Source organism: Oikopleura dioica, chromosome YSR (assembly GCF_907165135.1).
Source record: "Oikopleura dioica chromosome YSR, OKI2018_I68_1.0, whole genome shotgun sequence".
NCBI classification, from domain to species: domain Eukaryota; kingdom Metazoa; phylum Chordata; class Appendicularia; order Copelata; family Oikopleuridae; genus Oikopleura; species Oikopleura dioica.
The window spans coordinates 613631-629762 of record NC_137295.1 but is presented as its reverse complement, the minus strand read 5'-3'; the positions used below and the strand labels follow the sequence as shown (position 1 = coordinate 629762).

The 16132-nt window shown below is 38.9% G+C and overlaps 1 long non-coding RNA gene across 1 annotated transcript in view; it reads right to left on the bottom strand.

The window, feature by feature from the left end:
* Nucleotides 1-16132, bottom strand: part of LOC145710779 (uncharacterized) — a 61294-nt gene that overhangs the window by 12950 nt on the left and 32212 nt on the right. Inside the window, exon 3 of the long non-coding RNA XR_014135078.1 lies at nucleotides 3067-3164. This is a non-coding gene — a long non-coding RNA (uncharacterized LOC145710779). The remainder of the gene's footprint in view (nucleotides 1-3066; nucleotides 3165-16132) is intronic.

Sequence of the window (16132 nt, the reverse complement as noted above, 5' to 3'; positions counted from 1 at the left end):
GATCTATGGGTAGGCTCCACGCTTAAAAATTCGTGTCGAAAAAACTCGTGATATCACATGTTTCGACCTAATATAAATACAGTTTTTTTCCTCTTTTGTGGACCCCAAGTTTGTGGACATTTTTTCCATTTTAAGGCCTTTAAGTGGGACACTTTATAAAAGATGCTGTTCCAAGTTTGTGGACATTTTTTCGCGGAAAGAAATAAAAAAGATAGTTTTTTTGTGGTGAGATTAATTCTAGCTAATCAAGATCGAGTTGTTCATTGTTTACGAAAAAAAAAACAAAATTAAAGGTTGAACTAGAGACAAAGGGGCCTTTGTCAGTCTTTCAGGAGCATAAATGCAAAGTCTAGAAAACCATTCGGCGTACTCAAATCTCGAAAAAAAATTTTAATCGATTTCGATGGGACATTTTTTCGGAAGACGTTGCCCAAGTTTTTGGACATTTTTCGAAAATTTTGGGACAAAAAATGTCCACAAAAGAGGAAAAGAACTGTATTAATTAGTGTATGAGGAACATTTTGTTCCATTACATGAACCTCTCATCTCAATCGGAAAGGGGTTAAAATCGGCCTTGAAGTGCCAAAAAACGGCCAATTTTAGTTTTTAGACTACGGGTACAGGGTATCAAAATCGAGAAGTTATAAGGGGGGCTGAATACTCCGTACACCCGAAAACTCCCATCGTAGTCATCGAATTTGAAAAAAGTTGAACGTGTCCGCATAGTTCAGGTGTAGAAAGTGATCACCTTTCAATTATTTGACACTTAGAAAAAAATTTGACGAAAAAAAAAATCGGCACGGCAGGAAATTTCTCATACTTAGAAAAAATTTTGAAAAAAAATCGAAAAAAAATTTAACCCTCGAACCGTTTTCACGACATACATAGGGCACCCCCCCCCCACTCTGAAGCTGGATGGCATACAATGTTTATAGCTTACTTCGCTTGATCCAAACGGATTAGGGAGAAACGGCGAAAATTGGCTCCGGCGCGTTTACTTTGTGGTTGCAGGTGAATCCGAGTGGGTCACCTCTGAGGAGTATTGGACGTAAAGCATAGCGATCCGTGCATCTTGGTGTTTTGAATCTGTAAGGCTAGGCGGAAATGAGGCGAGGTTATGCATCGCTCGACATTGAAGGTTGTACCTATTGGAGTTGTTCAGCCCGGTTATTCTAGCTCCAATAGCGTACGTTGAATGAAAGTTGTCGTGTGCGTCGCTCGACGTTGAAGGTTGTACCCATTGGAGTTGTTCAGCCCGGTTATTCCAGCTCCAATAGCATACGTTAAATGAAAATGGTCGTGTGCGTCGCTCGACGTTGAAGGTTGTACATATTGGAGTTGTTAAGCCCGGTCATTCCAGCTCCAATAGCGTTTGCTGAATGACTGTTTCAATGATCGAAGTTGTTATCAGTTCTTAAACTAAGTAAGTTCTGTTTAGATCATGGTGACCGTTTTTTTGATTGAAAATCTTTTCGGGTCGGTTCGGTCCCTTCCCTTACTGAATTGAACAAACGGGGCTTGTCTACCCTTCGAGTCGGCTTGGCAACTTCCCTTACTGAATTGAATAAATGGGGATTGCCTCCCCTTCGGGTTGGTTCGGTCCCTTCCCTTACTGAATTGAACAAACGAGGCTCTCCTCCCCTTCGGGTCGGCTTCGCCCTGTCCCTGACTGAATTGAATAAACGAGCGTTGCCTCCCCTTCGGGTCGGCTTCGTCCTGTCCTTGCCTGAATTGAAAAAACGGGGCTTGCCTCTCCTTCTGGTCGGCTTGGCCCCTCCCCTAACTGTTCCCGACTTTTCATTATTTTTTAAAATAATAATAATTTTTTTTTTCTTCCAGGAGCATTCTTCCACCAGCAAAGTCCTCCGGAGGACAATATATGACTCACGCTGGATCACATGATCAGTTCTTATCATTTAGAGTGGAAAACGGTCATGAAAAAAAAATGTCATCGTCGGGATTCGAACACCCCACTCGACCGAAAAGTGAAGGGTTTCGACAGAAAATCGGATCTAGAATTTCTTGCACAAAAGTGCACAATGAGATTTGGGTATGATTTGAAAGCTCTTTAGCTGCTTAATCCAAATCTGGTTTTATCTAGTCCCCCGTTGGCCCCCGTTTTGAAAAAATCCGAAAAAACCAAAAATTTTGGGATAATTCGCCATTTTTTCGCTAAAGATGATGTTTTTTTGAGTTCTTGTAATTATGAAAAATGATCCACGGAAGGTGTTCTACTTACTTAAAAAAATTCAAGCCTATTGAAAATACTTTCGATTTTGGTCATTTTCCCACTGTGCACCCCCTTATGCCTAAACATAAGCTCCCCAGCTTTTCGGAAACATAAAAAAACGCTGTCAATGCATTATCAAGCCTCGCGCGGAGCGCCAAATTCATATCGTGAAAAAAAAATGCTCTTGACTTTTGGCTCTAATTGATGGTTCCTTCGTGAGAAAAAGCTCGTAAATATACGTGTATTGTTTCTGATTTTCCTACATCATTAACTACAAGACTGACGTCCTTCGCTCGATTTTTCGAGCCTCGACGAGAGCCACACTTACACGGAAAATCTTCCCGAATTCTCGGAATAAACAATTTCATCGGTTTTCAATTTTGAATAATATTTAATTGCGAAAAATTTTGAGAAGTAAAACTGATGAGTAGGGGAAATCACTAATAATCGAGCTTTTTTTCTAGCTTAGTAGGGTGGGAGTATAATACAGTTTTAGAATTTTGGGACTTTCGAGGTGCCTAAATGCCCTCAGGGTTCGAGATGACCCCCCACTATCAATAGTCAAAATGATCCCCAGCTTCTGGGGATTCTAAAACTGTATTATACTCCCACCCTACTAAGCTAGAAAAAAAGCTCGATTATTAGTGATTTCCCCTACTGATGAGGGAAACAGAAAACAGGAAAACAGCATTTTTAAAAATGAGAGGGAAACAGGGGGACACTGATTTTTCTCAAAATTTGGAACACTGAGAATTAGAGCTGTTTATTAATTTAATAATTAAATTTTAATTAATGAAAAAGCTTAGTCTTTTTGTCTTTGAAACACATCAAATTACTCAGTTATTATAAATTGCGCTGCCCTGTTATTATATTTTTTCGCAATGTCAAACGCAATCTCAATATCTTTTTTTGGACAATCTTTTTTGTCGTAATACTATAAGTTTTTGTATAGTCGATTGCGCAGGAAGCTGCCTTTTAAAGAGCTGGCGAAGGGTCAACCAATCCTGCAATCACTTTGAGCGAGTCAAGAAAGGAACAATAAAAAAAGCGCTGCCAAAGGGGCAATCAAAGCTGCAATCGTGAAGGGGCAACCACCTGCGCAACCCACTGTTAAGGAGGTTTCAAATTTTGCGGACAGAAAAAAAATATTTTCTCTCTGATTTTTCTTTCTCCTGAAAGAGCGTTAAAAAAACCAAAGAAATTTTGGGAGAAAAGTCATTTTGAATTCTCAAAACTGGGTAAACTGTTCACCGTCACTGTGACTCATCGATAAACGGTACTGACAAAACGGAAAATTCTGGAACGGGCAAAAAAAAAGAGTACTCTCAGCTAAGAGTGGACAATTTCGAGTGAGAACGAAAGTTAACTTCTCAATACACGGGCGGGCGACTAAGCGCTCAAAACACGGGGTCGGGAAAACCGACCACCAAGTATTATTCAGCCCCGCGCGGCGCGCCAAATTCGGAGTGTAAAAAACAGCGCCGACTATCTTGATCTCTCATTCATTTTTCCGTCGATTTAATAAGTTCAAAACTCTACTGTTAGAAAGCCTGAACACTCAGCTATTTACTCATGTTATTATCAAGGAAAAAAAACCTTCCAATTTTTCGATAAAGAGCTCGAAAGAGATCCGGTGCAAAGCGCCATCCCTCTTGAAAAATTTCACGAAACTTCGCAGAGTGGTTCGGTTTGTTCATATAAGTGCACATTGCAAAAATCAGGTCAAACGGATTACCACCTTCGAAGTTATTGAGGGCCAAAGTCGCCGTGGTCGGTTTTACCGACCACGTGTATTGAGAAGTTAAAAACAGAAAATGAGATTCGCTTTCGCGGCAGGTGAATGGCGCGCCAGAGAAAACGAATTTCAAATGGTCTATTGCAAAAATTTAACTTCAGCAAACCTGACTTGCTTGTTCAAGCTAGGGTCGTTTAACTTAATTGAAAAAGCTTCCAACAAGATGCGATCTTTATAATAAGGTAGGTCGGAGATCACAGTCACGAATTTTTTTGCTGAAGTTAAATTTCTGTAATGGAGCATTTGAAATTCGCTTTCTCTGGCGCTTCATTCGCCTGCCGCGAAAGTTAATTTTCATTTCTGTTTTAAACTATCGTTCTCATTCGAAATTGTCCACTCTTAGGTGAGAGTTCTCTTCCTTTTTCTGAGCTGTAAAATTAATTTCTGTACTAGGGCTGATGAAGACAATATTGTGCCAAAACGCGTCCCCGGAATAAAACAACGAATCTTTTAGTATCAGAGGTCAACTTTAAGACAATCTAGTCTAGAATGTTCGACTTGCAGGTGACTTACACAAAAAAGGCACCGAGGTTCGACCCAAAGGGTGTTTCCTACCGGGGTGTATTTGAATAGAAACATTTGTCAGAAGTTATCAGTGAGTTGAGATTTATCTGCTCTCATCTCTCTACAATTAAAAGGTAAAAACTTAGTTTTGGTTTGCACTTCTAACTGTATCTAGAAGGAGTGATTTATTCCCTGAAATGTAGCAGCTTAAATAGTCAGTTCAGTCCTTCTGAAATGTTCGAGATTCTTCTTTCGAAGCTTCTAGAATGTTCACGAAGGTAAAATAATAGTAAATATGGCGAAATAGAATATTCTCGAATGTTCTGGAATATTCAAGAATAAGAGAGAATGAAGAGAATGTTTAAGAACTTTGATGAATGTTCTTGAACAAGAAGGAGGTTTTTTCAGTACCTATTAATAGTAATATACAATAAAAAAAAACCTATACAGTTATTTTCCTCTTTTATGGACATTTTTTGGCAAGAGTCTTGAAAAAAATTTCCCGCCGTAGGGCCTTCAAATTCTGTCTTCTTTGAAAAATGGAAAATTTCGTTATCGAAACGCCTTTTTTTGCCTGTTTTTCCATTTTTGGTCAATTTTACTTTATAAGCCTTTGATTTTTTATCGACAACATCCTCGTTTTCGAAAACCACCCTATTTCTTCCTCTTGAAATTTAACTCGATTTTTATCGGCTGGATGAATTTCCACAAAATTGGTACATTATCCTTCTAGAAGGTTCCCACAAATACCCCTTAAAATGAAGAAAATGTCCACAAAGAAGGAAAAAACTGTAGTTTTATTTACAGTGAAAACCCATTTAAAGGCCGATTTTCGGATGACATCGAATTTCAAAAGTGGCCTTGAATTGGATATTTTTGTCTCGAGTCGGATGACAACATTTGAAATGTGTCCTTTGAAGGTGATTCTTTTTCATTTATTCAAAAATAATATTCGAAAAACACGTCTCAAAAAAGATAAACATGACAAAAGCTAAGAAAAAGATATGAAATGATTCTAGTGAAAACGTCAAAGAATAGTGACGTGAAGAAGACAATTACTGAGCTTTTTCGATAGAAAAATGGTCTGTTAATTCGTTTGCGTGTTTATACACGCCTATATAATGATACAAAAATTGCAAAAAGAGCAAAAAAATATTCTAGATGGGCCGGGTGCACAGAATGCACCCGCGTCACGCATAGGCGTAGTTCTGATCGTCACGCAGAGGGTTAACTAAATTATTTTTAACTTAATCTTTAATTAATGACTAGCTTCAATTTTTTTTTCCTCAGATTTTTTTACGATGCAAGGAGGTCAGTCGTTTTGCTGTGTCATACCAGGGTGCACGTGCCCCTGTACCATAAAACGGCTTCGAGCCACTATCAGATTTACACAACACAGCTGTGTAAGTTAATAATTGGTCGAATCATAAGACAGAGCCTTATTCGATCTTTGTTGACACCCTTAAGCGTTGAACGGGGACTATACTCTAAGCAGCTGCGGAAAGATGTTCCCCAGCAGCAGCGACGGGTTTAAGTTACACCGTATAACCAAATTATCCAAAATAACCTTCAAAGAAGGACTTTTGAAATTGTGCTCCAGGCGGGGAAAACCTAAAATTGTCAACAAGGCCATCAAGGCCATCACGGCCATCAGGGCCATCGAGGCCATCGAGACCATTTTAGAAATCAACAAAAGTCCCCATAACCTGAATTCGTCAACAACGCCATCAAGGCCAGAGTTCCAAAACACGCGTGCGTACGTGCGCACGCGTGCGCGTGTTTGCGTGCGTGCGCACGCGCACGCACTCGCACGCGGATTTTGAAAATTGTTGCGCACGCACACGCACGCGCACGCGAAGATTTGGATCGCGCACGCGTGCGTGATCGTGCGCGTGCTCAAAATCCTAGAAAATTTATCGTTTTTAGGTAATTCTTGCCGAAAAATTTCTAGAGTGGATTCAAATACATAAAATTTTTGGTTTTTGTATGTTTTAAAACAATTTTGATTTGTTTGTAGCAATAATTGTTTTATAATTAACGATTTAAAAAATTAGAGAGGCTAATATAAGCTAAAATTCGACAATTCTACCTTTTTTGCGCACGCCCACGATCACGCACGCGTGTGCACGCGTGTTCGAAAGTCGTTTCCGCACGCACACGCACGCGCACGCGAAATTTTAAATTTCTCCGCACGCGCACGCACGCGCACGCGAGAATTTTGCGTTTTTGGAACTCTGATCAAGGCCATCAATTCTAGAAACTTGCTTCTGGGGTTTCCTTTAAGACAGGCGCGGAGCGCACACTCGCCTTTTCTGCTTTCTGATCGTCGATTTTGCTCCAAAAGTATAAAAATTGAAAAGCTGTGTCTTTTACAACAGCGGAAGCAATTTTTCATTCAACTTTTGAGTTAATAAATCAGCAACGCAGTATAATCTGAGAACAAGAACGTTTCTAGAACCGCCCTTATAAAAACAACAACAACCAAATCTACAAAACTTCTAAAAACATGAAATTGGGAATTGATGGCCTTGATGGCCATGCTCGCCGTGATGGCCTTGTTGACAATTTCAGGTTCGTCCTCCAGGCGCCTCCTTCCTGTCTTGAGAAACAGCGTGCCTTAGCTGAAATCGAGGAGCGGTTTCCGACGCAGAGTCGCTAGTTTTCAGAATTGGTCTTCTCACGACATTAAGTATGACATCTCGAAAGGATACTGAAAATATCCTCGCATTTTATTGTCTTGTTCGTCATTCTTCAGGAACATTGCCCGAAAAACAGGTTTGATAATCGGCACAACTTTATCGGCGAAATCGTTAGCGATATTTTCTAGTTCCGGGTTGTCCAGCACAGTTACATTTGGCTTGATTCTAAGAAGGGAATAGCTTGCAGGTGCTCTGTGATATTTGATTCGAACTTCAACATTCGACGGAAAAGGCTCGTTTGTTCTTGCAAGACCATGGTTAAAGGGAAGGATGCAATCATATCTTAACCATCTTTGCGTATTACCGTCGACTTCTTTTTTGATTTCTTGCGGGGCCCACCTCTCGCTCTTACTAAGAGCAACCGACTGTTTGGCTAGTTGCAATCTCTAGAACGCTTTGTTTTCAAAAATAGTTTTTCTTTTATTTATTGAAGTTTAGAAAAAACGACGACATTCGACGACATTCGACGACATTGTCAGTGCGCCCCCTTGTTGATAAAGAAGCTACTAATTGACTTGTCATATTCGGAACCTCGTTTTGAGATGGTGTCTTGGTCAATGTCGATCTCAATATTCTCGAAGAGTTTATTGCAAAAATCGTTGTCAGGGATTTAATTATCCGGCAAATCAACAGAAAAAGCAAGAGCAGAATCAAATAGCTTCAAATAACGTTTTTGTTGAGCAAGCAAAAACTCAAGACCATTCCTAGTGTTGGATAAGGGTTGGATGTTAAGTAGTTTGCTCTCCCGATAACCCAAAGAATCAATAGAGCCGACTAAAGAAAAAGAAAACATAGTGATATTATTTCTCAATTTTCTCTCTTGGCATAAAGAATGGATATATTTTTATTTTTGAAGAATCATAGCGCCACTTATATTCCAATCACTTTAGGTCGCATGTGTTTGTTTGTTATTTTTTAAGCCATTATGTGAAAAACTCGAAACTCCCCGATAAATATTTGCTTTACTTATTTTAAACTCTGCTATCTCTTATGGGCAATAAAACAATTTTTTATGTACTTCATATATATATTTTTGTCCGTTTTATTGTCGCTTAAATCAAAATTTGACTTTGGAGAGTTGTACACAAGAATTGCCACGAATTTGAAAACAAGGGGTATAAACGATAAACTGTCCTTTAAACCGATTTATCGATTTGAAAAACTTCATTCTTGTTAAATTTAGACAATCGTGTTCAGTCTTGAAAAGTATTACAATGTTTTTTTAATTTAACGTTTTGATTTTTACCGCGAATACGAGGTCATACTGTATGACTCATACATTTTTTAAAAGAATGCATGCCGGAGGTCTTCTCGGTTTTTTCCCGGAGAGAGATTTCAAAAATTCCAAGATAAGAGATTTCACCCTGGCCTCACTATCCACCCAATTCGAATTCAATCGTAGAAGATAGAGGTTCTACCAAACAAAAAGACATTTTCTCAACGTTGATGATCTCTCTAAGGTTATTATTTCTGAGACATTCTTGATTGAATAAAATTAAGAATAAGATGATTTTTAAAAGTCAAATTTTTCTTTTTTCCGAGTAAGATGATAATATTTTCTAAAACCACAATTGATGATGACCTCCGCTTATAATAATACAGTGAAAACCCATTTTAAGGCCAATTTTTGGATGACAGCGAATTTCAAAAGTGGCGTTAAAATGGATATTTTTGTCTCGAGTCGGATGACAACAAATTTTCCCCTTTGTTTGGATAAAAAGTGATGAATTAAGGTCCAAAGCATATTTTTTCGCCCGAACATTGTATGAATCGTGGCGTTTTCCCAAATGTATCCTTTGAATTGAACTCAAGGTGATTCTTTCTTTCATTATTTTAAAAATTATATTCGAAAAACATGTCTGAAAAGAGGAAAAACATGAGTCATGTTACATGACAAATCATAAGAAAAAAGATATGAAGAGATTCTAGTGAAGACGTCAAAGAAAAATTACGTGAAGAAGATAATTAATGAGCTTTTTCGAAAGAACAATGGTTAAGGGTAGAACATGAAATCGGCGCGCGGCGCCTCCTCGCCCAGCGCTCCGCCGTGCCCTACTTTTAAGAATGCCCTTAAATCGGAACGGATAAAGCTTTTTCAAAAATTTTTCGGATTTCAGATCATTAAAGCCTTTACTTTCCACAGATCAAAAATGAGCAAGATCGTCAAAGAATAAGTCGGAGAAAATGACATGAGTTGGTTAAACTCTATCTCTTCTCGCAATTCTTATCCGATTTTTTCAAATTTAGAAAGGTCGAAAGTGCTCCGTTAGACCTAAAATTTCGTAGTCTCAGAATTAATTTTGAAGCTTCCTAAAGTTGCACACGGCTTCTCAAAACAAGTGCTTTCACGCCGCGCCGCTTCTTCTCTCACGCTGCGCGCCTCACGACGGTGCAGCTCTCATTTCAAAAGCTCATATAAAATTCCATAAAGCTTTAAAATTAATTCTGAGACTACGGAATTTTAGGTCTAACGGAACACTTTTGACCTATCGAAATTTGAAAAAATCGGATAAGAATTGCGAGAAGAGATAGAGTTTAACCAACTCATGTCATTTTCTCCGACTTATTCTTTGATGATTCTGCCCATTTTCAATCTGTGAAAAGAAAAGGCTTTGATAATCTATAATCCGAAAAATTTTTGAAAAAGCTTTATCCGTTCCGATTTTAGGGCATTCTGAAAAGTAGGGCACGGCGGGGCGCTGGGCGAGCGAGGCGCCGCGCGCCGATTTCATGTTCTACCCTTAAGACATTCCTCTGCGTATTTTTGACGCCAATATAATGATAAATTTAATTACTTGGAGTCAAATCTAAGTGAAAATTCAGAAAGGACCGTAAGAAATCATCGCTAATTGTATAATTCGAGAAAAAATCATCGAAGAGTACCAAAAAATAAGAATAAAGATAAAGACAGGAGGCATCGGGCAGTCAAAGATGAAAAGTTTTTTCAAGTGACAGTTCAAGTTTCGGGTTTCGAATAGAAATTGAAAAAATGGTCCCCAACGATTTTTTAAATGGGCCATAGTTTGAGCTAATATTTATAGCTAGGTGACGAAACGTTATTTTTATAAACGAGGTAAACTAGAATTCTTCCCATTTTATTGTTCCTAGGATAAAGCTGATTCACAGATACAAAAATAAAATATTTTTAGGTCACGTTGTCAGCAAAAATACAACAAAAACAGATTAAAGGGCAGTTTTTTGAGAAATTGAATTACTTGTAAGCAGAGGGAGACACTGAATTGTGCCGCCCTGCGCCGCCCTGTGCCGCCCAGCCTCACCGGGTTTGAAGATTTTTGGTCTTTCAAAGGCCGTAATTTAAGCTTTTATGTCAACTTAGTTATTCTCACTTATTTATATTGTCAAACAGTTAAAATAAGTAAAACCTATAATTTAGGGTGCCAGTAGCGTTGTTCTCAATCAAATTCAGATCTTGCATAAAATAACTAATACAGTGGCACATCCCAAACTGGGCAGGTGCCGCCACATCCCAAACTGGGCAGGGGCGGCCGCTTCCAGAAACGCTTTCTCTTATTAGAGCAAAAGAAATGGCATGAGTCACCACATCCCAAAGTGGGCCGCGGATGGACAAAGCGACCTGCCCAGTTTAGGATGTGCCACTGTATATTGAGCACGCGACGGGCCAAAGGCCCTTACGCGTGCATTTTCTGGTAGAGAACTCATTGGGTTGGCGGGGCCCAACTCTCGCTCTTGTTCAGAACTCTTTCCTAGGTCATGGTTTGGTCGAATGAGAGTCGATTGGTTACGGACCGGGCGACGCTGGGCGGTGCAGGGCGGCGCAGGGCGGCGCAGGGCGGCGCAGGGCGGCACAATTCAGTACCCCCCTAAGCAGATCAGCCTGAACCAGTAGCTTTATTGGAAAGACCGTGCCTTGTTACCCTAGAATCCACCTTCAAAACTATTGCCATCGGTCAGGATGACTCGTGAATCTCGATAGTCGTGATCGACCAAAACTATTAATATCTGGAATTCATATGGCGGAGGACCTTTTGCTGGAAGACCAGAACTCGAGGAAGAAATCTTCGAATATCGAGCAAGATGAATAACTTATTCAGAATAAGCCTTATTTCTTCGATATTATCATTCAAAATTTTCCCGGACCGCCTCAGCCCCGTCCCTTGATTTTTGAATTTAAGGGGCTTGACGGCCCTTCGGGCCGTCTCAGCCCCGTCCCTTGATTTTTGAATTTGGTCAAAAGAATTACACCCATTATTATTCAGACCTTTTTCTCTGCATTTAATTTGGCAGAATAACGAAATTGTAATTTTTTAATCCCTTACCGCTTCTTCAAATAAGTCTGACTTTTCTATTCTGACCAATCTTTGAGATCGTTTTTCTTGAGTTCTACAAATTCAATTTTCAAATTTCGGGCAGATCCTGATTCCTTGAACACTCCTCTCTGCATTAAATTTGGCGGATTTTGAAAATTTAACTGCATGCATCTGAGACGATGAATTATCTAAAGCAACGATTTTGCTTAAGTTTGTGCTCGATTCTAGCGTAGTTTCTTAAATTGAATTTTCCTAATTTTTACAGAGATTATAGTTTTATCTATTGACAATCTCTCGGTACGCTCAGATTGCGCGCTGATAAGTCCCTTAATCCCCTTTTCCGGCGCCAAAGTGCACGTGTTGGCGACTTTTGGCGCACTGTTCGAAAATGAAAAATTGGTGTTATCGCGTCGATATGGGCATCATTGAATAGAGAATTTTTCAAGCTTTCAGACAATACCCAGGTTGATATATAAAATCGAAAGTTTGAAAATGACACTTTTACAGTGCATTTCTATCGAGCCGTAATGCATAAGCGCGGTCATAGAAACAGTCATATCTCGAGAACTAGATGTGATATTTCAGATCTGAAAGAAGCTTTAGAATCAGCTTCCCATAATTAACTCTAAATAGTTTGTTCACCCGACTAAGAAAACTCCGACTCGATCGTTGGGGACACCCTTAAAGTGGATTTTTTTAGGATGACAGATTTTTGAGATTTTTCGAAAAAGTGGCCTTAAAAGGGCCGGCCTTAAAATGGGTCATCACTGTAGCTTATCTCGCGGCGCCGAAGGCTATTTCAAAAAATGTTGGCGGCGCCCAAGAGCAGTGGTAAGGCGAGCGGGCATCAGACGCGCAATTGCCTTTGGCGGAATTATGTGTTCTTTTCATGAAACGAGCAGAATAGTAAGACCAATACTGTATAGGCTATACAGACTACATATTTTCAATTTCTTTATGTTCTATGCAGTGCAAAAAATAGTTCGCAAGATAAGGGCTCGTAACATCACCCATTGAAAGTCCCTTAAATTGCCTAAAAAAGTTTTCATAACCTTCAACTGCTGTAAAATGAGTAAGTGTCTTGGGAAGCATTATTTGAAGAAGATGTTTAGGGATAGGGGGTTAGAATTTGTCATTTGAGTCCCTATATCTTGGGAGCATTTTTACTGCACGATTGCGCACAAAAATTTCTTCAAGACAAAAATCGATCAAGCTTTTCGTGCAAACCGAAGGAAAAAGTTTTTTAACATCAAGAGAGAAGAATTCAATCTGGTCATTTGCAAAAGACTTTGATTTCAACCAATTAGCGAATTCAAGACTTGATTGTATGCCATATCCTTTTGGAAATTTTTCAAATTTGTGCATATTGAATTCTTTTGGTTCAAAATTGGGCCTGAAATTTATTAACGTCAATGTCAATGGCTACAACTACGTCGCGCTCCTCGACACCGGTGCTTCAAAGACCTGTATCAATTCAAGTCTTCCATTCGTCAACAACACAAAACCATCAAAAGTGGAAATAATTTGTGCAAACAATCAATTTATCCGACCGTCAACAATCGCCGAACCAATCAAAATGACAGTCAAACAATCGGCAACGGAAAATTCGCTCTGATCACAAATCCACTTGTTGTCGACTCAATTTGTGTTCCTGTCCTTATTGGCTGCGACCTCCTCAAAGATGTTGCTTTTCCTGATAAGAAATTTATTGTTTGGAAAAACATACAAGTCCGAACAATAAGACCCGATAAGAACTCAAAATGCAATTGTCGAGATGAAAGATTATAAAACTGAGAGAGAATCCCTAGAATCATTCCAAAGATTACGAAGTCAAAAGGCTGAAATAATGAATTTCAAACGGAAAATAGGCTCATTTGGCGACACGACTTCGGAGCAAGAGGGAAAACTTACTGATCTCGTTGGCAAATATAAACTTGCCTTCTCAATGGGTGAAGATGTCCTTGGTAAACTTCATAATTTCCGGTTCACCCTACCTATGCTTGATGAATCTCAGACAACACAACAACCTTCTCGCCCAATACCGATTCACATGAAAGATCAGGTTAGCAAAGAGATTGAGCGATGGAAAAGTCTGGACAGCATCAGAGAGACATCGTCTGGTTTCAATATTCCTCTGATTATTCTACAGAAAAACGATGGCTCTATTCGGATTTCTCTTGACGCAAGATCCTTAAACAAACTCCTTTAACAAGATCGGTTCCCGTTGCCTCACTTGTCAGTGGTATTGACAGAAATCGGAACTCGACTTTCAAATGGGAACACATGCTTCATAAGTCAAATTGATTGCCACCGTGGGAACTGGCAAATACAAACCGCCGCTGAAGATTCCCACAAGCTCGCTTTCTCCTTCAACAACAAACATTACGCCGCTCAACGGATGCTTTATGGTGTATCAACAGCTCCGAGTGCCTTCTCAAGAATCATTCAGAAGTTACTAGACCACCCAAGCATTCTTTCATACTTGGACGATATAATCTGAATTGGCAATTCCTTTTTGAAACACCTTGAAACACTGGAATTCATCTTCAAGACTTGCGTTAATAATGGCCTGCTCCTCTCACCAAAGAAATGTTTTCTATGCCGAACATCTCGAGACCATCAAGAACTTGAAAGCTCCAAAGTCAAAGAGCGAAATTAAAGGCCTCTTGGGAGTATTCAATTAGAACATCAAGTTCATTAGAGACGAAAATGCCATTTTGCAACCTCTTTACGATCTTACATCAAAGAATGTTGAATTTCAATGGGCTGACAAACATGAGCACACTTTCCAAAGAATTAAGGGTGTCCCCAACGATTTTTTTAAAACAGGCTATACTTTGAGCTATTTTTTATAGAACTTCCTGAAGGCTTTTCGGCTAAAAGAAATATATTCATTATTATTTAGACCCTTTTCTATTCCATAAATTTGGCAGAATTTTGAAATTGTAATCTTTTAATCCCCTACCGCTTCTTCAAAGAGTTCTGATTTTTCTATTCTGACCAATCTTTGAGATCGTTTTTCTCGAGTTCTACAAATTCAATTTTTAAATTACGACCAGATCCTAATTCCTTGAACGCTCCTCTATGCCATAAATTTGACGGATTTTTAAAATTTATCTGTATGCATCAGATACGATGCATTCTTTGAAGTAACGATTTTGCTGAAGTTTGAGCTCGATTCTAGCGCTGTTCCTGAAATTCAATTTTTCTCATTTTTACAGGAATAATAGTTTGATCTATTTTCAATCTCCCGGCAAGCTCAGATTTTGCGTTGATAAGACCCTTAATCCCTTTTTCCGGCGCCAATGTGCAGGTGTTTGCGACTTTTGGCGCACTGTTTGAAGGTGAAAAATTTGTACTATCGTATTGATATAAGTATCATTGAATAGAGAATTTTTCAAGCTCTCAGAAAATATACAGGTCGATATATAAAATCGAAATTTTGAAAATGACACTTTTTACAGTGCATTTCTATCGAGCCGTAATGCATTAGCGCTGTCATAGAAACAGTAATATCTCGAGAATCAAATGAGATATTTCAGATCTGAAAAAAGCTCTAGAATCAGCTTCCTTTAATTAACTGAAAAAAATTTGGTCATCAGACTAAGATTAGTCGAATCCGATCGTTGGGGACACCCTTAAGAATGAATTGTTGATGAATCCATCACTGTCCCACTTTCAACTTGGAAAATCCTTGATTTCGGTACCCGACAGTAATGGAAAGAAAGAAGGCGGAATCCTCTATCAGAGAATCAGAGAAAATCTCAACATCCTTGGCTACTTCTCCAAAGCTCTGAAAGGACCTGACTTACAACGATCAATGAGGATCAAAGAGCTATTTGCACTGGCATTCAGCATTTTTCATTTCGAGTATTTTCTTCTCAATACACATTTCAGCTGCGTTGTGGATCATAAATCACTTTGTTATTTGTTTTAAGAGCAGCGAGACTACAAAAACAACGATATCAAATTAACAAACATCCACAACTACAGTTATTTTCCTCTTTTGTGGACATTTTTTGTCCAAAATTTTCGGAAAAATGTCCACAAAAGTGGGCAAGGGTTCCCAAAAAAATGTCCCGCCGTAGTATATTTAAATCTTTTCAAATATACGTTTTTATTGAAAAATGGCGAATTTCATCCTCGAAACGCCTTTCTCTTGCTTATTTATATCTTTTTTCGACAAATTTAAATGCTTAAGTCCTTCATTTCTTGAAAATAACCCTATATTTTTGAAAAAAATATGCCATTTTTGCCTCTTAAATTTTCTTATCAGGGAAAATGTCCACACAATCGGAACATTATCTTTGCAATAGTGTCCCACGGAAACCCCTTAAAATGAAGAAAATGTCCACAAACTTGGGGTCCACAAAAGAGGAAAAAAACTGTACTTGCTAAAATGTAATTTCACGATCCTTCACGAGCCTGGCACAAGCCCGATCATGTGTACTGCTGATTATCTCTCACGTCTAGAGGCTTCTTCAAGCGATGACCTTGAAAGTGACTCGATAATACAGCTAAAACTCAAAATTTGCCTACTCAAAATTTTGCCGGTATTGGTTAAAATTGAGTGATTTTTGAATCTGAAAAAGACTCAAAAATTGGCCGCGTTTTC